Source organism: Leptinotarsa decemlineata, unplaced genomic scaffold (genome assembly GCF_025532065.1).
Source record: "Leptinotarsa decemlineata unplaced genomic scaffold, Ldec_3_MD MMD2_P_RNA_scaffold_11, whole genome shotgun sequence".
Lineage (NCBI taxonomy): Eukaryota > Metazoa > Arthropoda > Insecta > Coleoptera > Chrysomelidae > Leptinotarsa > Leptinotarsa decemlineata.
In genome coordinates, this window is record NW_027412525.1 from 7,362,558 (window position 1) to 7,384,275 (window position 21,718).

General features: G+C 37.2%; 1 protein-coding gene across 1 annotated transcript in view; it reads right to left on the reverse strand.

The window, feature by feature from the left end:
- NetA (Netrin-A) overlaps positions 1–21,718 on the reverse strand; it is a 554,869-nt gene that overhangs the window by 165,557 nt on the left and 367,594 nt on the right. The window lies entirely within an intron of this gene.

Sequence of the window (21,718 nt, forward strand, 5' to 3'; positions counted from 1 at the left end):
GTTGTCTCTGAATTCTGCAATTTTTCTTCTTTCATTTGACATGATGTACGTAACGATCCGAAGTTTTTTCAATGATTCTCTTTGCAATTCTTCCTATGCTGTTTCGCGTTAGGCGCTCGATATTATATTTTTCATTGTCTACACATTAAATCATTTGAAATGAGTAGCCACACCGACCTGTTGCGACTAGTATAGCAGAAATAGGTTATGAGGTCCTTTTGGCTTCGTAAAATGATTAACTATGTTTTTTGACATCTAAACGAATCCATTGATGTCAAAATTATCGGAATCGGACGACCGGAAGTAAAAACCGGAAGTGACCTGTTTTTGACGGATTCGAAACCTTCTCACCCTAAGGAATCCAAAAATACCATATGTTTCAGTATACGATGATTATTTCATTTTTTTGTCAACAAATTATGTGTTTTGAATCAAACTTTTGCAATTACATTACACTCGTAGTTGTTCATAACCCAACAACTTTTAATTTCAAATATGTTCAATGATTTTCTTCAAATGTGCCATTCTTTCTATGCTATTCCACATTAGATGCTCGATATTATACTTTTCATAATCTACAAATGACATCATTTGAAATGAGTACCCACATCGGTCTGTTGCTGCTAGTATAATGAAAATAGGTTATAAGGTCCTTTTGGCTTCGACAAATGATTAATTATGTTTCATGACATCTAAACGAATCCATTGATGTTGAAATCATCGAAATCGGAGGACCGGAAGTGGAAACCGGAAGTGGTCGTTTTTTGATGGATTCGAATCCTTCTCACCCTAAGGAATCCAAATATATCATATGTTTCAGTATCCAATGATTTTTTTCATTTTCTTTGTCAATAAATTCTGCGTTTTGAATCAAGCTTCTGCAATTGGAATAAACTTATAGTTGTTCATAACCCAACATTTTTTAATCACAAGTTTGTTGAATTTGCAATTCTTCCTATGTTATTTCACATTCGGCCTTGGATATTATATTCATTACGCCATATTTGTTTTTTCTCTGTCGACGAATTCTCCATTTCTTATCCTTTCATTTGACATGCCGTATGCGACGATCTGATAATTATTAGTAAATATACAACTCAGTGCCCTTCTGACAGTTGCGCTATTATTCTTTGTAATAACCCATTCATTATCACACACGCCACCACCTATCACGCTGACTACGTCACTTTCAAGCTTTTAATGTTTTATCACTATTATTATCATTATTATTCGACCCTCATTCTCCAGTTCAATTTCATCTAGCACAATCAATCGAGCGATATTTGATTTCACCATTCTGGTTGGCTGACCGACACCACTCTGTAACAGAAGTTAGGTTGGGTGTTCCACAAGGTTGCGTTCAAGAGTCTGAAAATTCGCAAAATGAATCTTCATATGACAAAGCATGGACTTTAGTCATTTCCTAATGATGCTAACTTGGTTAGCGAAACGCGTTAAATGATAAATGACTGTCATATTGAAACACGAAAAACCGTTACGATAATAACGATGAAACGATAACGAATGAACACACGGAAAACGGTCGAAAACGCACGAAAAACGATCGAAAACGCACGAAAAACGATCGTAAACGCACGAAAAACGATCGTAAACGCACGAAAACCGATCGAAAACGCACGGAAAACCACGTATTTAGAAATGTCATTGTCGAATACTTCGCTCTCCCATTGCCCTCACGTTGAGTCCACAAAGCTTAACCTCTCGACACTTTTGGATCTCCTCTTTCTCCTGATGATGCTAACTTGGTTAACAAAGATACGAGACTTCCGACATGTTGGAACGCTAGACTTCTGTTGAATCGACATGTTTTTTTCTTAAATGATTATTTTGAAACGCCCTGTATACACATTAATATCATATTTCAAATCGACATGTTTTTTTCCTTAAATGATATATATTGACGCACCCTGTACACTTCGACGTCATATTTGTTTTTCAATGATGTATTTTGAGATACCTTGTACACATTGAGGGATCGCACGTTGAAAACTTACAGCCTCGTGGAACTGTTATGTTTTTTCTTAAATGATGTATTTTGACGCACCCTGTACACTTCGACGCCATGTTTGTTTTCAATGATGTATTTTGAGATACCTTGTAACATTGAGGGATTACACTTTGAAACGATACAGCCTCATTGATCTGTAATGTTTTTTCTGAAATCTGATTCATTATTATAAAATATATCACTTTCACGCTTCCAATTTCCGTCGACCTTCCGTCGAATTTCCGTTCTTGACCAATTCGTACAATTATTTTATAATGTATTTTATTAAATGGTTTCGACAATGAAATTTCGTTCCGGTCTTCTGTTTTCAATTCTATTCTATTAGTGAAATAGTTTAGTGGTTTTTCTGAGATTGGTGTCATGAAAATTGGAGTTTCTATCGCTGTATACTGGGTAGATGCACCTTCTAGTATCTCAGGACTATTTGCGAGTATTTCGTCGGCATTATCTAATATTGACTTAGGATCTTCATCTGTATCCACGTTTGGAATTATTGATAACGAATCATCGTTATTTTCGTTTGTTATATCAGAATATAATTTTTCATTAACATTGATTTCGATACGTGAGAGTGCATCAGCCACAAAGTTTTTTTTTACCTTTGCGGTATTTCGCTTCATAATCAAATTCTTCTAATCTCAATCTCCATTTAACTAATCTAGAATTTGGTTCTTCCAATGGAAATAGCCAAACAAGAGGTTTGTGGTCAATTTCAATTAAAAATCGTTTTTTATAAAGATAAGGTCTGAAATGTTTAGTATTCTCTACTATCAATAATAATTCTTTTTCAATAGTTGAATAATTTTTTTCGGTTGAGCTAAGAGTTCTAGAGTAGTAAGCAATTGGGTGATTATTTTGTGATAAAACTCTTCCTAATGCAACGTTAATAGCGTTAGTATTGAGTTGAAAAGGTTTGGAAAAATCTGGATAAGCTAACACAGGGGCGTTAGTTAATGATTCTTCACATTTATGGAATGTTTCTTTGTATTCAGAATCGTTCGGGTTAATTTTTGTTCCCTTTTTCAAACATCTAGTAAATGGTGAAACTATTTTAGCAAAATTGTTAATGAATCTACGAAAGTAACCTATTAATCCCAGAAAGGCTTTTTATTTCCTTTGTTGTAGTGGGTAACGGGTATTCTTGTACAGCTTTGATTTTTGTAGGATTAGGTTTAATTCCTTCAGGTGTAATGATGTGTCCTAAGAAAGCAACTTCTTTTCTGAAAAATTCTGACTTATCCAATTGAATTTTCAAATTGAATTCAAATATTTGTTTTAAATGAATTTTATGATCGTGAAGCGATTTTGAAAATATTACATCATCATCCATGTAAACAAAGCATGTTTTATGTTGATATTCTCTAAGGATATTATCCATAACTCTTTGAAATGTTGATGGAGCATTTTTCAAACCAAATGGCATACGGGTATATTCATAGTGGCCGTTATTTACTGAAAATGCGGTTTTTTCAATACTTTCCGGGCTCATTTCAATTCGATGAAAACCTTGTTTTCGACGGAGAAAATTCAAAGATGATAACATACCAGAAGGGCACTAAGCCGTATTTTTGTTAATGATAGTTTGTTCTTAACGTGCTGCACATCAAATGAAATGGGAACGAATGCAGAATTCATCGACAAATAAAATAAACAAAGATGATGCCGAAAGGGTAATAATAGTCGCATCGTCATGTTTAGCACATCGAATAAAAGAATGGATACAGAATTTATCGTCAAAGAAGTTTTATATGGCACGATCAAACTTTTTCCAATTTTGTGACAACCCGTTATTAAGTGCATGTGCCAAAAATTAGAAATGTTCAGTAAAGTCTGCCCCTATACGGAGGCAAGTCTAGGAAGTGTGGAACATTATCTTTCAACTATAGTCAATTACAAACATTTGAAAATTTTTAATGAAAATTACACGTCATAAAGTAATTGAACAGTAAATTATGGTTATTAAACTATCGTACTAAGCTACTAGAGATTTGTTTTGTTAATGAAACGAGATACCATGTCAAGAGAAATTAAAATATAATTCTGAAGTATAATTTTATTTCTGATGAAATTAGAAAATTCGAAAAAATCTTTCACATAGAATTCATCTTTTTCGAAACCGTGCGTCAATATTCCGCCAACCCATGTCGAAAGCCTATAGACGGGAGAACAAACCAAAGTAACGATAGGTCTCAAATGTATTCCATTCTTATATATTTTTGGTAAAAAATACATTTTAGGAAGAATATGTGATGTATTCGGCACATTTTCTGTCTATATATGCAGTTTTTCAATCTGTTTGTTGAATTTGTTTTGCATTTTTTTATTGGATCCTGTGTTAAAATCTTATAAATGTCGATATCATTTTCTCTCTCTACTAACATTCCTGTAGATATCTTGATTAGTATGATTAAAAAAAATGGGAAATCATTTCAAACTTTATCACTTTACCCATAGATCTTTTCATAGAAGTTTTTGAATCCTGTATAGACTCCAATCATTTTTGTTACTCATTTGTGCAGACTTGGTCACGGCAGAACTACAAAATATATGCATGAAAGTCATCATCATTGCCGTTTTTCAAAAGATATGTTCACAATATTATTACTTCTATTAAAAAAAACTGAAATGTTAGCTCCTTTTCATAGTTTTCGTCCAAAACTCAAATTCACTCTTGAAATTGAAGAAAAAAAATCGTAAGCATTTCTAGATACTGAAATAAACAAAGATGCAAACCGAATTTTGAAGGTAGACTTGTAACATAAACCACCTTTTTCTGAGAGATATTTAAATTATTTTTCAAAACATAATTTTCAGAGTAAAATCAACATTTTAAGGAATTTGAAATCAAGAGCAATTGCCATTTCCAATTCTAAATTCCATAACGAAAATCTCCAATCAATTGAGAATTACCTTGAAAACTAATTTTCCTAGAGCCGTTATTAGAATCATAATTGAAGAAAAAAGTTTCTCTTCCCAAACTACAGGGGTGAAACTCAAATACCATAAATTTCCATTTGTAGAAAATTCATCTGATAAACTTGGAATTCTACTCAGTACTGAAGAAATTGAAGTGGATTTTTCAAATGAAAATACAGTTGGAAATCATTTCTTCTCGAAATAAAAAACAAAAACACCACAAGGAATAAAATCCAATATACTGTACGAATTGAACTGTGGAAGCTGTCACAAATGATATCTTGGTCAAACCCAATGGTATCTACAAACACGAGTTTCAGAACACATGAGAGAATCTCTATAAGGACACATTTTTCATTTTGATCATCCAACTATTCTAGATGTTCAACCGTGATGTTCTAGGAGATCTCAATATAGATTTATTAGTTTCCGATAGAAAATGTCAATTATTCAATAATTTATTAGACTCATACAGTTTGGTACAATTGGTACAATCTCCAACCAGGGTAACAGAAGTCAGCCAAACTCTCATAGATGTTTTTGTTGTGAATAACTTACAGCACATTTTGTCCCCAGATGTTATTGATATTAATCGTGTTTTCGATCATTTTGTTATCATTCTTGAGGTTGATATACCCAAAACAAAATATGAAAAGTTTGTTAGTTACCGTGATTTCAGAAATCTTGAAGTAAACTCCTTTAAAGAAGATTTATTTCAAGTAAATTGGGGTAGTATTTATCTTTTAGATGATGTTGATGACATGCTTTCCTTCTTAAATGATAACTCAATACAAATTTTCAATACTCATATTCCTAATCGCACAATTAGAGCTACTAAGCCGCCCAAACCCTGGATAACGTACAACATAAAACTAATGCTTGAACTGAAACACAAAGCATTCCAACGATGCAAGAGAATGAGAACACCGGGATCATGGAAATACTATAAAGAATTGCGTAATTATGTATGAAGTGCTATCCGCCGTACAAGAAACTGTTTATCTGAATTATGTACTTAGACAGAAGAATTCTAAGGCAACATGGAATACTCTCAGATCTCTTGAAGTACTTCGAGATAATAAAACTCCGGCTATTCCGCCGTTTTTGAAAAATTTGAGTGATATGAATGAACATTTCGTTAATATACCAATATTTAAAAAAAAACTGCCAGTCAAATAGCTGTATGCGAAACATATTACAATCCTAAATATGAACCAGAGTTTATTTTTCATAATGTAAACTCGTATGAAGTGAATAAGCACTTCAATAAAATCAGTAGTAATGCTATGGGCTCTGATGAAATCACAGTTCGTATGTGGGATTTAGTTTTGCCCCATTTATTGGAATACATAACATATATCTTCAACTTTGCCATTGAGACTAGCAAATTTCCCTCTCAATGGAAACATTGAGGGTTAAGCCATTGGCAAAATGTAACGATCCCTCAGAGTTCTCTGATATTAGACCTATAAGTATTCTTCCTGCCATCTCAAAAGTCTTTGAAATTATAATTAAAGAACAACTCTCAGATTACGTTAAACGAAAAAATCTTATTACCTCCGTTCAGTCTGGATTTCGCCCTCTTTATAGCACTACTACGGCTCTGAGTCTCGTCACTGACGACATATGCAAATCTCTTGATAAAGGAAATTTCACATGTCTCTTAATGCTTGATTACAGTAAAGCATTCGCATTCGATACCTTGGATCCTTCTTTATTGTCCATGAAACTCAAGTGCTTTGGTTTCACCCATAATGCAGTGTCACTTATGAATAGCTATCTCTCCGGAAGGACCCAATCAACTTACCTTGACGGTAACCAATCAACAATAATATCGAAAATAATTGGTGTACCGCAAGGTTCCGTCCTGGGACCGCTCCTTTTTGCAATTTATATTAGTGACTTTCATGAATTTGTTAGTTCTGGTAAAATACATCACTACGCCAATGATACCCAATTGTATAGTTCTTCCAGCTTTAAAGATATTACACCTGCTAATAAAAATATTAACAGAAACCTCAAAACTCTATATTATGTATCCTGTGCACATAATCTTACTATCAATCCGAAGAAATCCCAGGTCATGTTATTTGGTCCCAAAAGTAAAAGAAATATTGTGTGTGAGTCATTGTCGATCCGTGTCAACAATAACATAATACCTTCTGTGAATGAATGTTAAAATATGGGCTTGTGGTTAGATACAGACATAAGATTCACGAAGCATGTAAGTCATCTGTGTAAAACGTCATTCAATGTAATAAGACAACTTTATCCAAGTATACACCTTTTATCAAAAAGTCTGAAGTTGAGTCTCTATGAAACACTTATTTTTTCAAGATTAGCTTACTGTGATTGTATCTACGGACCCGCCTTACAACAATTAGATGTAATGAGACTCCAGCGTATACAAAATAGTTGTGTCAGATTTTCCTATGGTATCCGAAATTATGATCACATAAGTCCGTCCTTTCAAAATTCTGGCTGGCTTTCACTCAAATATCTGAGAGCAATCCATTTGCTTAGTTTCACGCATAGAATTCTTGTTTCGGGATATCCGCCTTACTTACGTGAAAGACTGGTTGCACTATCGCGCAGTGGCACTTCTCGTGATAGACACATTTTGCTCATTCCCAGGCATTCCACAGCAATATTTACTCGAAGTTTCTCCTACAATGCGGCACAGTTGCATAACACCATCCCTACAGGCTTTAACCCTTTGTGGCCCAAATGATTTTTTTTAAGATTATGTCATTTTTTTGTGAATGATTGTGATAATAATCAATGTTTGAACTGAAAAATTCACGATAAAAAATTTTTTCACCTTCAATTTTTTTGTAAACAAGTGGTTCCACCACGGAACCACCGGAGCTACAAAAAATTGCTGACTAAAAATAATTTATTCTCAAAAAATAAAGCTCAACATTGTTCATGAAATAATTACAATAACTTCATTTCTTATGAAAGGCAGCAAAACAGTTTCTCATATCTTGAAGGCAAAGTCCAACATTACATGAAGAACAGTGCCATCTTGTTCTGTGAGGTTCAAATTTCAAATTTATTCACTGCACCCTCAGCACTTCTTCGACCTTTTTGAGGTTTTTCAGGATCGGCACCGATAAGACCCATAGCTACTGACAGTCTGAACTCTTTCAAACTTAGGTTTTTTCCTTCTGCACTGACTCTTTCTTTGAAAAGGAGAAATGCGTTTACAAGAGTCAGATCGACAAAATGCCAAAAAATCCGGTGCCACCATTTTTTAGATTTTCTATCGATCTCATAACATGACTTGTACATATCGCTTAGGTCTACGAAGCCCATATTCTTATTATAATCTTTCACCATTTTCAGGCATTGAATCTCTAGACGAGAGCCGTCTTTTTGCTTTTTTGATACCTCTTCAATATCCTGAGGGTTGTGAAAGTTATTGCAGAGTAACTGAATTGAAGAAATTATCAACGTAGACTTCATGATATCCACCTATCAGCTCTCTGGTCAAGTCTATCACCACTCGAGTTCCTAAGCCTTGTTCACTCTTTTCATTCGTTTTCCCTATAAAAAATTCATTAGTAAGCAGTTCACATAAGCCAAAAAACAATACAACCTGTATATATCTGGAACTGTGAAACATAACCGGATTCATTTGCTCGTACCCACATTTTGTATCCTCTTTTTATTGTTTTTTTCGTCATATACTGGCGAAATGAGCATCTACCTTTGAACCTTATCATAGATTCATCTATACTTTGGCATTTTGAAGGTTTGTAGGATTCCGAATATGTTTTTGACAATGTTTCAAGCATGGGCTTGAGTTTATAGCGTTTGTCGTAATTAGCTTGCCCTTTCTTTGGCTCGATTGCATTGTCGTTCAAGTGCATATTACCAAGGAGCCAACTGAATCGATTTCTTGACATGTGTGATGAAATGAATTCATCACGCATTTTCAGCCTAGAAGACCAATAATCCTTGTAGCTTGGCAACTTCTTTATCCCCATGAGCAAATTCATCCCAATGAAACATTTTATTTCTTCATATGTAGTAGAATTCAAAACATTTTTTTCCTATGTAGAATACAACTTAGTTTCAAAAACGATATGATGCAGAAGTTCGTCGATGAACAAATGAGTGAAAATGTTGACAGGACTTTCCAGGTGGTCAGGAATATTAGGTCCAGAAAGTTTTTCGAGCTGAACTGGTACAACTACGTGATCTAACGATTTAGTCCAATGGATTACATCGGTATTGAGAACTCCATCAACTGGCGATAAGAAGTTGGCTAGAGGTATATCATCTTCTGTATCCCACTCCATGATATCATTATCGATATCTGTCAAGATTTTTCTAGTGGTGGTAACTTCTTCACTATCAATAAAAGTCAAAAGATTTCCATGTAATTCATGTTCCATGGAATTTTCATTAATTTCTTAATCATTCGACACAACGGATTCATTCTCGGAAGGAATTTCTTCGATTAGATCGAAGACATCGCATGCTGATAAATTTTCCAAAAGAGTTGAAGTTCCTGGAAAGAATAAATACTGTATAGTACTTGTGGCCCCAACTGGAACCACAATTCTAAAGATGGAAGAACAATTATACTCATTTACACTTAGGCACTCATTCATCGTGTAATCCTGAAATATATCATTATTTTATAGAAAAAATATACCACCAACTTACCATTATCGTTTGAATGCATAAGACAAAAGGATTAATATGATGATAACAGATATAAATCAATCAACCCTCAACTGACACTTACTGCACATGTACAACTTGAACTATTCGTACGCTGTTACAGGGAGCTATCAGGCAACTCTCCTTCCACGCGATCCAGACAGTGGTTCCAGTCAGCGCTCACTGGTCCGCGAGAAAATAATTCTTTGATTTGTGGTTCCATACTGGACCCACCTGCCCACAAAGGGTTAAAGAAAGTTTATTGAGAAACTTTAAGAAAAGGTTGAAAGACATGTTTCTAACACGACATATGCAAAAAAAATTTGGCAATTTCTCACATATCCGAATATTATAAAAAATAATGGAAATACATACCAATCGAAGTTGGGTTTAAAAGCAGCTCTCATAGCTGAACTCCGCCTATTCATCATTTCTTTGAATTTTATTTAATTTGTACGTCTTATTCTGATGAATAAAGGCATATTATTATTATTTTGTTTTTTTCACCGTAGTGTGCGCTGGTCAGGCCCTATCCCCCGAAGCCCCGATACATTCGGGAGGGCGCGCCAGCATAATCAACCAATGACCACTCCCCACGCCGTGGGGTAAGTGATCATTGGGTCCGAGAATCGTGTGCCCTGAGCAAACGCAGTGAGCCAAGAATGACAGCCTTCTACATCTGTGCGGCTAAGATTTCTGCCTTAGTGCGGCAAACCGGTATGATTTTGAGATTCGAGAGTGGAGAAGACATCATTCCACCAAGGACTCCAATAATCAGAACGACCATTTTGACAGAGTGATCTGGATAGAGTCTGCGGAGCTCGAAGAGAAAATCTCGATATTTCATCCGTTTTTCCTCCTCTTTTCTGACGATATTCGTCTCGCCAGGAGCTGAAAACTCCACGACAAATATCGTTTTGGTCTGGTGGTCGAGAAGGACTACATCAGGCTTATTAGCTTGTATGAGCCTGAGGGTGGGGAACGAATAGTTCCAATAAATTCGGCACTTCTCGTTCCCCACAACGGATTCAATATCCCCCGGAGCGTAGGGCAACACCGGTGTGTCGTCAATACCGTAAGAGTGCCGTAGATGGTAATATAGCACTCTTAGGGCCGCGTTATGTCGATGGATATAGGCCGAGACCGCATATGCTGGACATGCTGATAGCAAGTGCATTAGGGTCTCGGGCGCCTCGCGGCAGGCCCTGCACCTTGTGTCAGGAACCTCTATACCCATCACGCGACTGCGGTAGACTAAGGTGTTGAAGACACCATCCTGGCAAGCCATGATGAACCCCTCAGTTTCCGACTTCAGCCCACTTGACCTGAGAAAAGCGAACGTCAGGCGCTTTGATAAGCCAAGGTCTTCAATATTATTGAAGAAGACCCCATGCATTGGCTTATCCCTGTGTCTCCGCAGAAGTAAGGTGATCTCTGCGGCTTTTATCTGAGCTTTTTGCTGAACGGGTTCCAACTCGGTGACAGAGTTGTAGTCACCTCGTTCAGAGTCGAAAACTATACCGAGTTCATCAGCTGCTCGAGCAGCTGCCCTAAGGAGAAATGCTCCAATTCCTGCTCTCTCATGGTCACGGACCATGCAGAGAAGGGGATCCGAACTCCTGACGACTTTACAGGCTGTATCCATTACCATTCTGTCATGAAGACACTCCAAACTCAAAAGTCCACGACCTCCCTGTTGTCGGGGGAAGTACAACCTTGGAACGGACGATTTGGGATGCAAACTCCTATAGAGATGCATCATTTTTCGGGTCCTTACGTCGAGTTGATACAGCTCCTCCCGAGTCCACTTCACTACTCCAAACGAGTAGAGTAAGATTGGAACGGCAAGTATATTTGTTGCAGCAACTTTGTTCTTCCCCGATAGCTCCGATGACCAGATCTGTCGAAGTTTGTGCTGATACTTGCCGCGGAGAGAGTTTTTCACTGCGGTTACCTCTTGTGAGTGGCGTTGTTCCACCCCGAGGTAAGTATACGTCTCTCCGGCATCCAGATGGTGTAGGATGCTTCCATCTACGAGCTGCACATCCTCTCCCTAGTCCCCGCATCGTCCTCTTTTGAGATGAACCATTGCACATTTGTCTATCCCGAATTTCATACCGATAGCATGCGCGTACTCTCCAGAGGCATAAAGTTTAAGATCATCCATATAAAACAGATGGGTGAACTTGTGCCTCCGGTTTCCGGGGGTGCCACAGTTATACCCTCGAGTGTTTCTGAGCGCAACGGATAATGGCAATAGTGAGATGCAGAATAGAAGGGGACTGAGGGAATCACCCTGAAATACACCCCTTCTGAAAGTGACCCACCCTGTTTGGACTCTTGCTTGACCAGATGTTATGGTGAAGCGAGTTCGCCAAAGTGGTATCAGTTGTTCAATGCATCTCACTATGTTGTCGGGTACCGCAAGGCATCTGAGCAAATGCAAGATGAGCTCATGCGAAATTGTATCAAATGCCTTACGGTAATCGATCCAGGCCATAGAGAGGTTACGCTTATATTGTATCGAGTCCTGCGTTACACATCTATCGATGAGCAGGTTCTCTTTACATCCAGCGACTCCTCTCTTCGACCCTCTCTGCTCATATATCCGTTCGAACACTCGGTCAACTGCGGTGAGTATTCGTGTGTATAAGATGCTTGTAAACAACTTATAACACGAATTCAAGCATGTTATCGGTCTGTAATTCTTAGGAATCGACAAATCTCCGCTTTTGGGGATGAGAACGGTCCGCCCCTCGACAAACCAATCCGGAATCGGCTGCTCTCCGTCCAGCCATAAGTTGAAAACTCTGGCCAGATGGCGACTTGGTAGTTTTTTCCACCAATAAGTGTTCAGCCCATCTGGGCCTGGAGCAGCAAAGTTCTTGGAACCAACAAGGGCTCTTCGAACGTCATCCGGGGTTATCGGGTTGCGCAGTTCATTGAGCTCAGGCTGTCGAAGCTCTCTGTTGAAAGCTTCGAACTGCGCTAGGGCTGGAGTGTCTAAGTTGAGTGGCTGCGGGTGTTCATAGATATCCTTCCAGAAGGATTCCACCTGATCAGCAGTCGGCGGATTATCCACAACACGTGGAGGCTCTTGGAATAAGCGAGAAGGTTTCTCGCGGAACCTAAGATTTTCCGCGATACTTCTCGCTCGCCTCACTAGTGACTTCTTAGCAGCCACTAGCATTCGTATCCTTTCAAGGCAATGCTGTTTGGTGGTCAACAGCATGCCTTGGCTTATAGTGTGATGGATACGTCGTAAATTGGCGGCTATTCGCCGCACTGCGGGCGTGAAAGGCCTATTGGCCGCCCTCGGAAAGCGATTGGACGACGTTATACACGGCGGTGTTGATTTGCCAGATGTCAGCCTCTTCTGTTAGAACACTATGAACCTCCGCATCCAAACAAGCCAGTTCTTGTGGCTTCAGGGGCCTAATTCTGTGGAGCGCCCTGCGTGTTCTGATTGTCGTCTCCATTGGTGGTATGGTGCGAGTCTCCTCTCCAGCCGTGCCAACGGGTGGTAGAACTGCCACTTCTACCACTTCGTTAGCAGACTGGGGAGGAGCTATATAGCCCTGCCGCCGAAGATAGGATACGTAATCCCTAAGATTTTGGGCGGAAAAGGCGGCATGCTCCGGATGTGTTTCATACCACAGAGCATGCAATCTCGCCATGTACCCTCTTCGCGCGGGCTCACTACTCTCGTAGCAATGCATAAGGCTATCTCTCAGCTCATGCGTCCACTCAAAGCGTCCGTTGTCGTTGCCAGGGTTGTCATCAGTAGGCAAATCATCGTTACGGGCCCCACCACCTAGCCTAGCCTCTGACCCCTCCGAGCGGGTCGATTGTGGGGGCCCCTTCCTTGATCACTGGGAACCAAGTGTTGGGTCCACCGGGTGGTTAGCCCTGTGGACCCACGGCCGGCACCGGAGGGAGAATAAAATTCTCCTTCCCGGGTGCGCCTGGGCTGCCGGTCCGGTTTTGCACCAGTTGCTCGGGTAAGTGGTGTCGCAACTCACCAAAGGCCAAGGGTGTTAGTGGCCATCCCTGCTTATTATTATTATTATTATTATTATTATTATTATTATTATTATTATTATTATTATTATTATTATATATATTCTCAAAGGCGATAGAAGAGATGTCCATGTCCTCAGTACAGCATACTTCAATTTGATAAGGTGAAATACCTAAATAATTCACTCTTTTTTCATTCCATTTTTTTCTATCATTGATCAAATCACAGATAGAGCCATGCGTTTGTTTCATGTCGTTTTGTGTTGGTGTTGTCTCGGAAGTTTGGTTGTTGCAATATTTTTAATTTTTTAATATTTATCTAATATATTTGATAGTTTTCAACATAGCAATATTATCAACATGAAGAAACTACTTGTAGATTTGAAACGATAATAATCGTATAAGTTATGTGGGAGGTATGATTAACCCTGCGTCCGACACGTGGGGTGTGACATACCCCAGCTGTAGAAAATTCCATAAAACTTTTCGAAATTGGCACCCCAGCGTCAGATATATTCAATAGCTTCCGCATACAGCCCCCACTCTCATATTCACATCTCAAATCAGTCGTCGATTGACGTATGTTTGAATCAGGCTTGTTAAAAAGCGACTGGGGCGCACGAAACTCCACGTGTCTCTATACGTTCCAAAATCGTGCGCATTCAAAGAAAACTAAATGGCCCATGGCCCGCCTTCAGTCCTGAAGAAACAATTGTTTTTTAAAGAAAAATTGATCCTGTTACCCAACCAACCGTTCTTCAGTATAAATAATGCCGAAAAATAGTTGGACTTGCTCAAAGTAACCTAAAAATTCTTAGCAACAATGAAAAAATTTTTTAAAATTCTCTTAGAAAGATCATCTTAAGTTTTATATGGCACAATCATACTTTTTCCAATTCTGGGAGATCCCGTTATCAAGTACATGTGTCAATCATTAGAAATGATCAGTCCGTTTTTCCTCACCAATTTTCCTTCAGGTCGGGAAAAAATCCATTGATTTATTTTGTTTTCTTTGATTTTTTTTGACGGATCATCAAAAAAAAGAGGATGCAATCAGGGGAGGAATCAGTGCTTGCTTAGTCTCATCAGTGAGGTAACCAAGCCCGAATTGCAATCTACTCGTATTCACACCCTAGGCCAAAAGTTGTAAGTCTGCCCCTACAGAGGCGTGTCTGAGGAGTGTCATACAGGGCGTGCTAATATCACTATAATAATAATCGTCTTTATTATTTTCAAATAAATATTAACAAAAAAATACTGATAACTATCCTATGTATAAAAAAACGAATTGATAAACCAATTAATACAGTTTACTGTATGATTTCCAATAAAAAGGGGTTTACAAAAACCGCGACACGTGTTTCGCTATACAATAGCTTCCTCAAGCATAAACTGAGAGTTATTAGTGAATTACAACCATTTTATATTCTAACCTATCAATTTAGAAATAACTCTCAGTTTATGTTTGAGGAAGCTATTGTATAGCGAAACACGTGTCACAGTTTTTGTAAAACCCTTTATAGTGGAAATCATACAATAAACGTGTATTAATTAGTTTTTTAATATGGATTTTCATCAAGTATCGGCCAGTTCTATTCCATATCCTAGGTATTTTTGAAAATGAAGGTCGAAGTTTATTTTTGTTAGGTGTTAGACACTATCAGAAATATTCTTCCACTCAACCCAAAAACAAAATTAGATGTGTTCTAATTTGATATAACATTTGTTACTCATTGCGAATGCATTCATCAATGAGAATTATCTATTCCAGAATTGAATTGTAAAATGAGAAGGAAAACAGAAAAGTGACTATTATTTCAACTTGGAATTGTGTCCTTTAGTGTTCGTCACCATTAACTATTGCTATCCCATCACAAATGAATTACGATGACTCCTGTAGATATGGTTACGTACCTATGTACCCTCAAAACACGGTTATCGACAGTGCAGAAAGTAGATGAAACTTGAAAATTCAACCAGATTAATAGAATATATCTTTCATCAAAGTCTAAATACTTCATAAGTTATTTTATGTGAAATTTCAGAAATGAATTATTTATTTCTGACAATGCAGAAGATGAGTCTTAAAGTTATCTTCAAATTTTTCAACACTATGGTTTTCAAGTTCTAAAGAAATTGAGTTGCGAAGACTATACCTGGTAACTACACGAGCGTCTGAAAATTTCTATCGCAAAAGAAGGAACACTCGATAATCCTCTATTTCTAATATTTGTGTTGTTTATATCAGTGCGATAAATAATTTTACGATTGAAATACCCTAGTTTTTTATTGACAATAACGCTATGACATAGATTAGCAAAATGTAGTTTCCTTCTGTTCTCCATATTCAGCCATTTCATTTCCACTAATTTATGGAAAATTCTTTGCCGTCTTCGTACTCCAAAAATCAGACGTAAACATGAATTCTGAAATTTCTGAATTTTGTTTTTATGTTTTACAGTTGAGTTAGGTCCATACAGAGCATCCGCGTAATTGAATAATGACAAACCTAGTGATTCACAGAGTATCCTTCTTATGTTTATTGGAAAAAGATGTCGGTTTCCATTAATCAACTTGATGTTGGAATAAGCACGCTGTATCAACATTTTGATAATCTTTTCGAACCTCAAGCCAGAATCTATTACTACGCCTAGATTTTTTATTTCATATATATTAATATAATTTGGATCACTTATCATATCAGGTATGCCAAAATTTTTGAGGTAGGCATTCATTATATCGTAAAGTCTTCCACATATAATTTGGAGTGACAGTGTCAACAAATTGCTGCGTGAAATATGCTCTTTTTTCTTTTTTAATTGATTGAAATGTGCAATTACGTAAATCCCTATATGACCGAAGATGAACATCTGATTTTATTCTCTTATATTTATTTAGTGCTTTGTCTCTCTCAGTTATCATCATTTTTATGGGAAACGTTAGCCAGAGTGCTATAGGTTTTGTAACTCTTGAAGTTACAATCAAACAAATCATTGAACGAGTTCACTAGGTAGGAAACTTTATTATCTATAGATTCTTGATCCAATTAGATCTGTGATGTCGATTGTTACAGCTCCATGTGTAAACTTCTAGAAATGCTCATACAATTAATTAAAATTCGTCGCACTAATTCCGAACCAATATTTAATATAAATAATACATATCAATTAGTGAATAACATTGAAAACAAATCCTTCTGATAACGCTAATTGAAACAATTGTTCTGGTTAAGCGTGTTTTTGACAGAAACCATGTAATCCTGTAATGAAACAGGGAATAATGATGATAACAGAGATAGGACAATTAGTACCACGTCCAAATGAAAATTCTGAATAGCTAAAATGTTCATTGTACGGTTATGCCTAGAATAACTTGAAGACTCAAGATAATTGAGTCATCGCTTATGAATCGCTTATACCTACGCCACTGATCCACATATGGGGTTGATATGGCTCGAGGCTGAGCGATTTTCTCATTACGGATCTGCAACAGGGAATGTTGCCCCGAGGGCAATAGGAAAACAACCTGTCTCTGACATCGCATTATATCTATACCCACTCGCAACTCGTAACCCTCCATCATTTCGAAGGATATTCCGCATATTCGAATTCAAATAAAGAAATACAATATTGGAATGAAATGCATGAATATGTACAGAAAATACGAAGTATTTACTCTGCATTGAATGTGGTTATTCGGTAACATATTCCTTTCATTCCATAACGATATTTGAAACAAAAAAACATTTTCAGGCTTGGTGGTGAAGATTCGATAATTATCAACTCCTGTTGATAATTATCCTGTTGATGTATTCAATTGTACTTTTATGTGACTTGTCCAATAGCATTGTATGATCCGCTACTCCAGATTTGCTTGTTTCTCTTAGTAGAATGTTTTTTTGCTGTCACATCCGAGTGTTCAGTGGCCTCTTAGTTTAACAGATTTAGGACTCACCACATTTACAAGATTTGAGGTAGTCGTTATCTTTTGAAGACGCTGTTTACCTAGAGTTACAGCAGATTCTATAGCTGCATCTGAAGCGAGTCCAACTATTGAATTCATGCCTGACTTTTCTGATGTTATTTATTAGTACTTTTATAAAACAAAAAAAAATTCTGATTTATTCGGCCGTTACTTGATGAAGATTCATAGTAATTTCGAATCAAACAGAAAAACAATTCATTTTATCATGAACTTTTGGGAAAAATGAAACCAATACGGAAAATCTAATCAATACTAATACATATCTCTTATTTTTTGTTTGAGATGGTCGACATCTGTACTTGGTGTTGAAAAAACTACATTCTTCATGTATCCCCAGACAAAAAAGGAGTAAGATCTGGGGATTGAGCTGGCCAGTTAATTGATCCATTGTTCCCAATAAATTTTCATGGGAATATTGAATCTGAATGTTCCTTCACTATTGCGGCATTATGGGGCCGTCCTGTTGAAAAAATTGTATTTCATGGCCTATATTCAGTGGCAATTCATCTAAGTAGCCATCGAATTCATTAAAAGAAAATGGAGATACGTTTCACTATTCAAATAATCATCGTAATAGAAAGGGCCAAGGATGTTTGTTCCCACAATTCCCAACCAAACATTTATTCCGAACCTTTCTTGGAAATTGGTTTATTCCCTATGTTAGTTGTTGGAAAACTAATAATTGAAGCACAATTCACTTCCCAAAAATATATATTTTACTTCCGTACGTTACAAATGGTATCGATAGAATGAATAACTTTCTCTCCCCTTGTCATGCCTATGACTCAACTAACTGATTCCTATACCACATAAAAACTATAATATATATGACAACGAATATAAACAGTGATATATAACAGACATCTATTGAGTGGTCGCTTATCATGGGATTTCTAACATTCGGCCATCCTGCATCTTCCTTGTCCTCAAGGTGTTCAATCTGTAACAAAATCAACGGTTTATAATTGCAGCTAGATAAATTTATTCTCCTCGATTTCTGCAGGATTGGAATAGCTTTCCAATGTCTCAGAAATCTGAATACCACGCATAAGTAATAACAATTTCCACAGGACTGCTATCATAAACAACAGTGTTTTAGAAACTTGTCATTACTCACCATCACAACTTTCTACGGAACTCCTCTTGTGAGAGCGAGTGTTTTAGAAAATTATGATGAACATTTCTACCGGACTGTTCATGTACACTAAGCACACGCACAGTGTTTTAGAAATGTGTTCCCTATTTCTTGATGACCGTTTCTACGGAACTCACCTTGTAAGAGCGAGTGTTTTAGAAATTTTGTCATCATTCACCATCACAAATTTCTACGGAACTCCTCTTGTAAGAGCGAGTGTTTTAGAAATTTTGTCATCATTCACCATCACAAATTTCTACGGAACTCCTCTTGTAAGAGCGAGTGTTTTAGAAATTTTGTCATCATTCACCATCACAAATTTCTACGGAACTCCTCTTGTAAGAGCGAGCGTTTTAGAAATTTTGTCATCATTCACCATCACAAATTTCTACGGAACTCCTCTTGTAAGAGCGAGTGTTTTAGAAATTATGATGGATAACCGTTTCTACAGGACTGTGCTGTTAGGCAACAGTGTTTTAGAAACTCTATATAAAAGTAAAGATTTTCATTTTGGCAGGACTGCATGTGCAGTGTTTCCAAATTTACTCACTATATGTCGTCGGTTCTGGTTATAAACGGCTTCATATGTTCTGCTGCTATGACGCCTTCGTAACGTTTGCCTGTTTTACATCTCTCTGATCCAAGATCATCCTTGACTCTGTACCTATCATTTCCTATAACTTCTTGCACTGTGAATGGCCCTTTGAATTTTTCTCTTAGTTTCTTACTACATCCATCACTTTCGAAATTCATTACTTTTACAAGTACTTTATCACCTACTTGATAGTCAGGTGCTCTCATACATGATTCACATAACGGTCACCTGTTGCATTCAATTTGATACCGAAAAAGACTTCGGCTGGTGTGCTTCTGATAGTTTTGTTCACTGTACTATTAATACCAAGTTGGATTTTATCGATATTTCTGTCCCACTCATCGGACTCGATATTTGCTCCACTTGCCGCCACCGCATCAAGTATGGTTTTATTAAAACGCTCCACCTGACCATTAGCCCTAGGCATAGCTATAGCCGTATGATAGTGACGTATTCCCTTTTCAGTGCAAAATTTTCGTAATTTGGAGGAAACGAAGGCTTTTCCAGCGTCGGATATCAATCGAGTTGGGGATCCAAAAATGCTGATAATATTGGTCAAATGCTCAATCACCGGTTTACTTTTAGTATTAGGTACTGCCGTGACGAAAGTAAACTTTGTAAATGAATCTACGATTACCAGTAAATATTTATTTCCGTCTTTAGTTTCAATAAATGGTCCGACGTGGTCTATGTGTAGAGTATGGAATGGGCGTGCATATTTTACAATAGAAAATAAGAACCCTGGTTTTTTGCCTATTTGAGCTTTATAATATTGACAATGAAGGCAAGATTTAACATATTTAGTCATAAACCTACGCATCTTGGGAAACCAATATCTATCCATAACCCTCTGTAGTGTCTTTTCAACGGAGAAATGACCCATTTCATCATGATTTGCTTGTATTACCTGCCAACGGCAATTTTTCGGAACCACCCACCGTCGACCATTCGCCGTTATTTTAAAAACTTTACCAGCTCTCAAATCATAGTTATTGAAAATGTCTTTCTCATCCTCAATAAGTCCCGACTCTAAAATTTCTTTTATTCTTCTAATTTCTGGGTCTTCATTTTGTACTTCAGCCAACAAATCTCCCTCAGAAATAAGCATCACGGATTCGACACAGTATTTCTCACTTCTACTAGGTATTGGATTTCGACTCAAAGCATCTACATGGCGCATTTGCTGTCCCGGTTTATGTTCTATCGTATAAGTAAATTCTTGAAGGCTCAAGACCCACCGACTTATTCTTGCATTAATATTTTTGTTTTTGAGAGTATTCTTAACAGCATTACAATCCGTACGGATCACAAATTCAATACCCAGTAGATAGTGACGGAATTTTTCAGCACTAGCAACTATTGCAAGAAGCTCAAGTTCAAATGAATGAAATTTCTTTTCCTGTGCGGAAGTTTGCCTGCTATAGTATGCCACTGGTTTTTCGCCAGCATCTGTGACTTGCGTGAGTATTCCACTCAATCCGTCTCGACTGGCGTCAGTGTACAGTATAGTTTTTAAGTTCGGATCAAAAATTATGAGCAATGGTTTTGATGTTAGTATTTTCTTGAATTTTTCCACAGCCTGAACATGTTCATCTGCCCATCTCCATTTTTCGTCTTTTCGCAATAGTTTTGTTAATATGCTTGACTCATCAGCAAATTTATATATGAATTTTCTGAAATAACTTATAAGGCCTAAGAACTGGCGTAGTTGATGAACATTCTTAGGCTGCGGAAATTTGTTTACAGCATCAATTTTATGCGTGTCTGGACAAACACCTTCACCTGTGATCTGATAGCCTAAAAATGTAATGCTTTCCTTGAGAAAGGAGCATTTAGGCAAATTGAGGGTGACGTTGTTTTTAGATAACAACTGAAATACCTTTTCGAGGGTATACACATTATATTCTTTTGTTTTGGATACAATGAGAACATCATCTAAGTAAATGATGACATTTTCGAATGCCATGTTCCCGAATAGATTATACATTGCCCTTTGAAAAAATGAAGGCGCATTGGCTAGGCCAAAAGGGACTCTCAAATATTCGAAATGACCATTCGGAGTTATGAATGCTGTTTTTTTGAACAGAGTCTGGATGCATTGGTATTTGATGGTAACCCGATTTAAAATCTAAACTAGTAAAATATTTGCAGTTACGCAATCGATCAATTAGCTCTTCTATTCTAGGCAATGGAAACTTATCTTTAACTGTTATTGCATTTAATGCCCTATAATCAACGCATAAACGTTTTTCACCTGAAGAACTGGGCTAGCATACGGTGAACGACTTTCTTGAATAATATTTGTTTTTATCAATTTAGAAATGATATCATTTAATACCGATTTTTCAGTTTCGGCCACCCTATA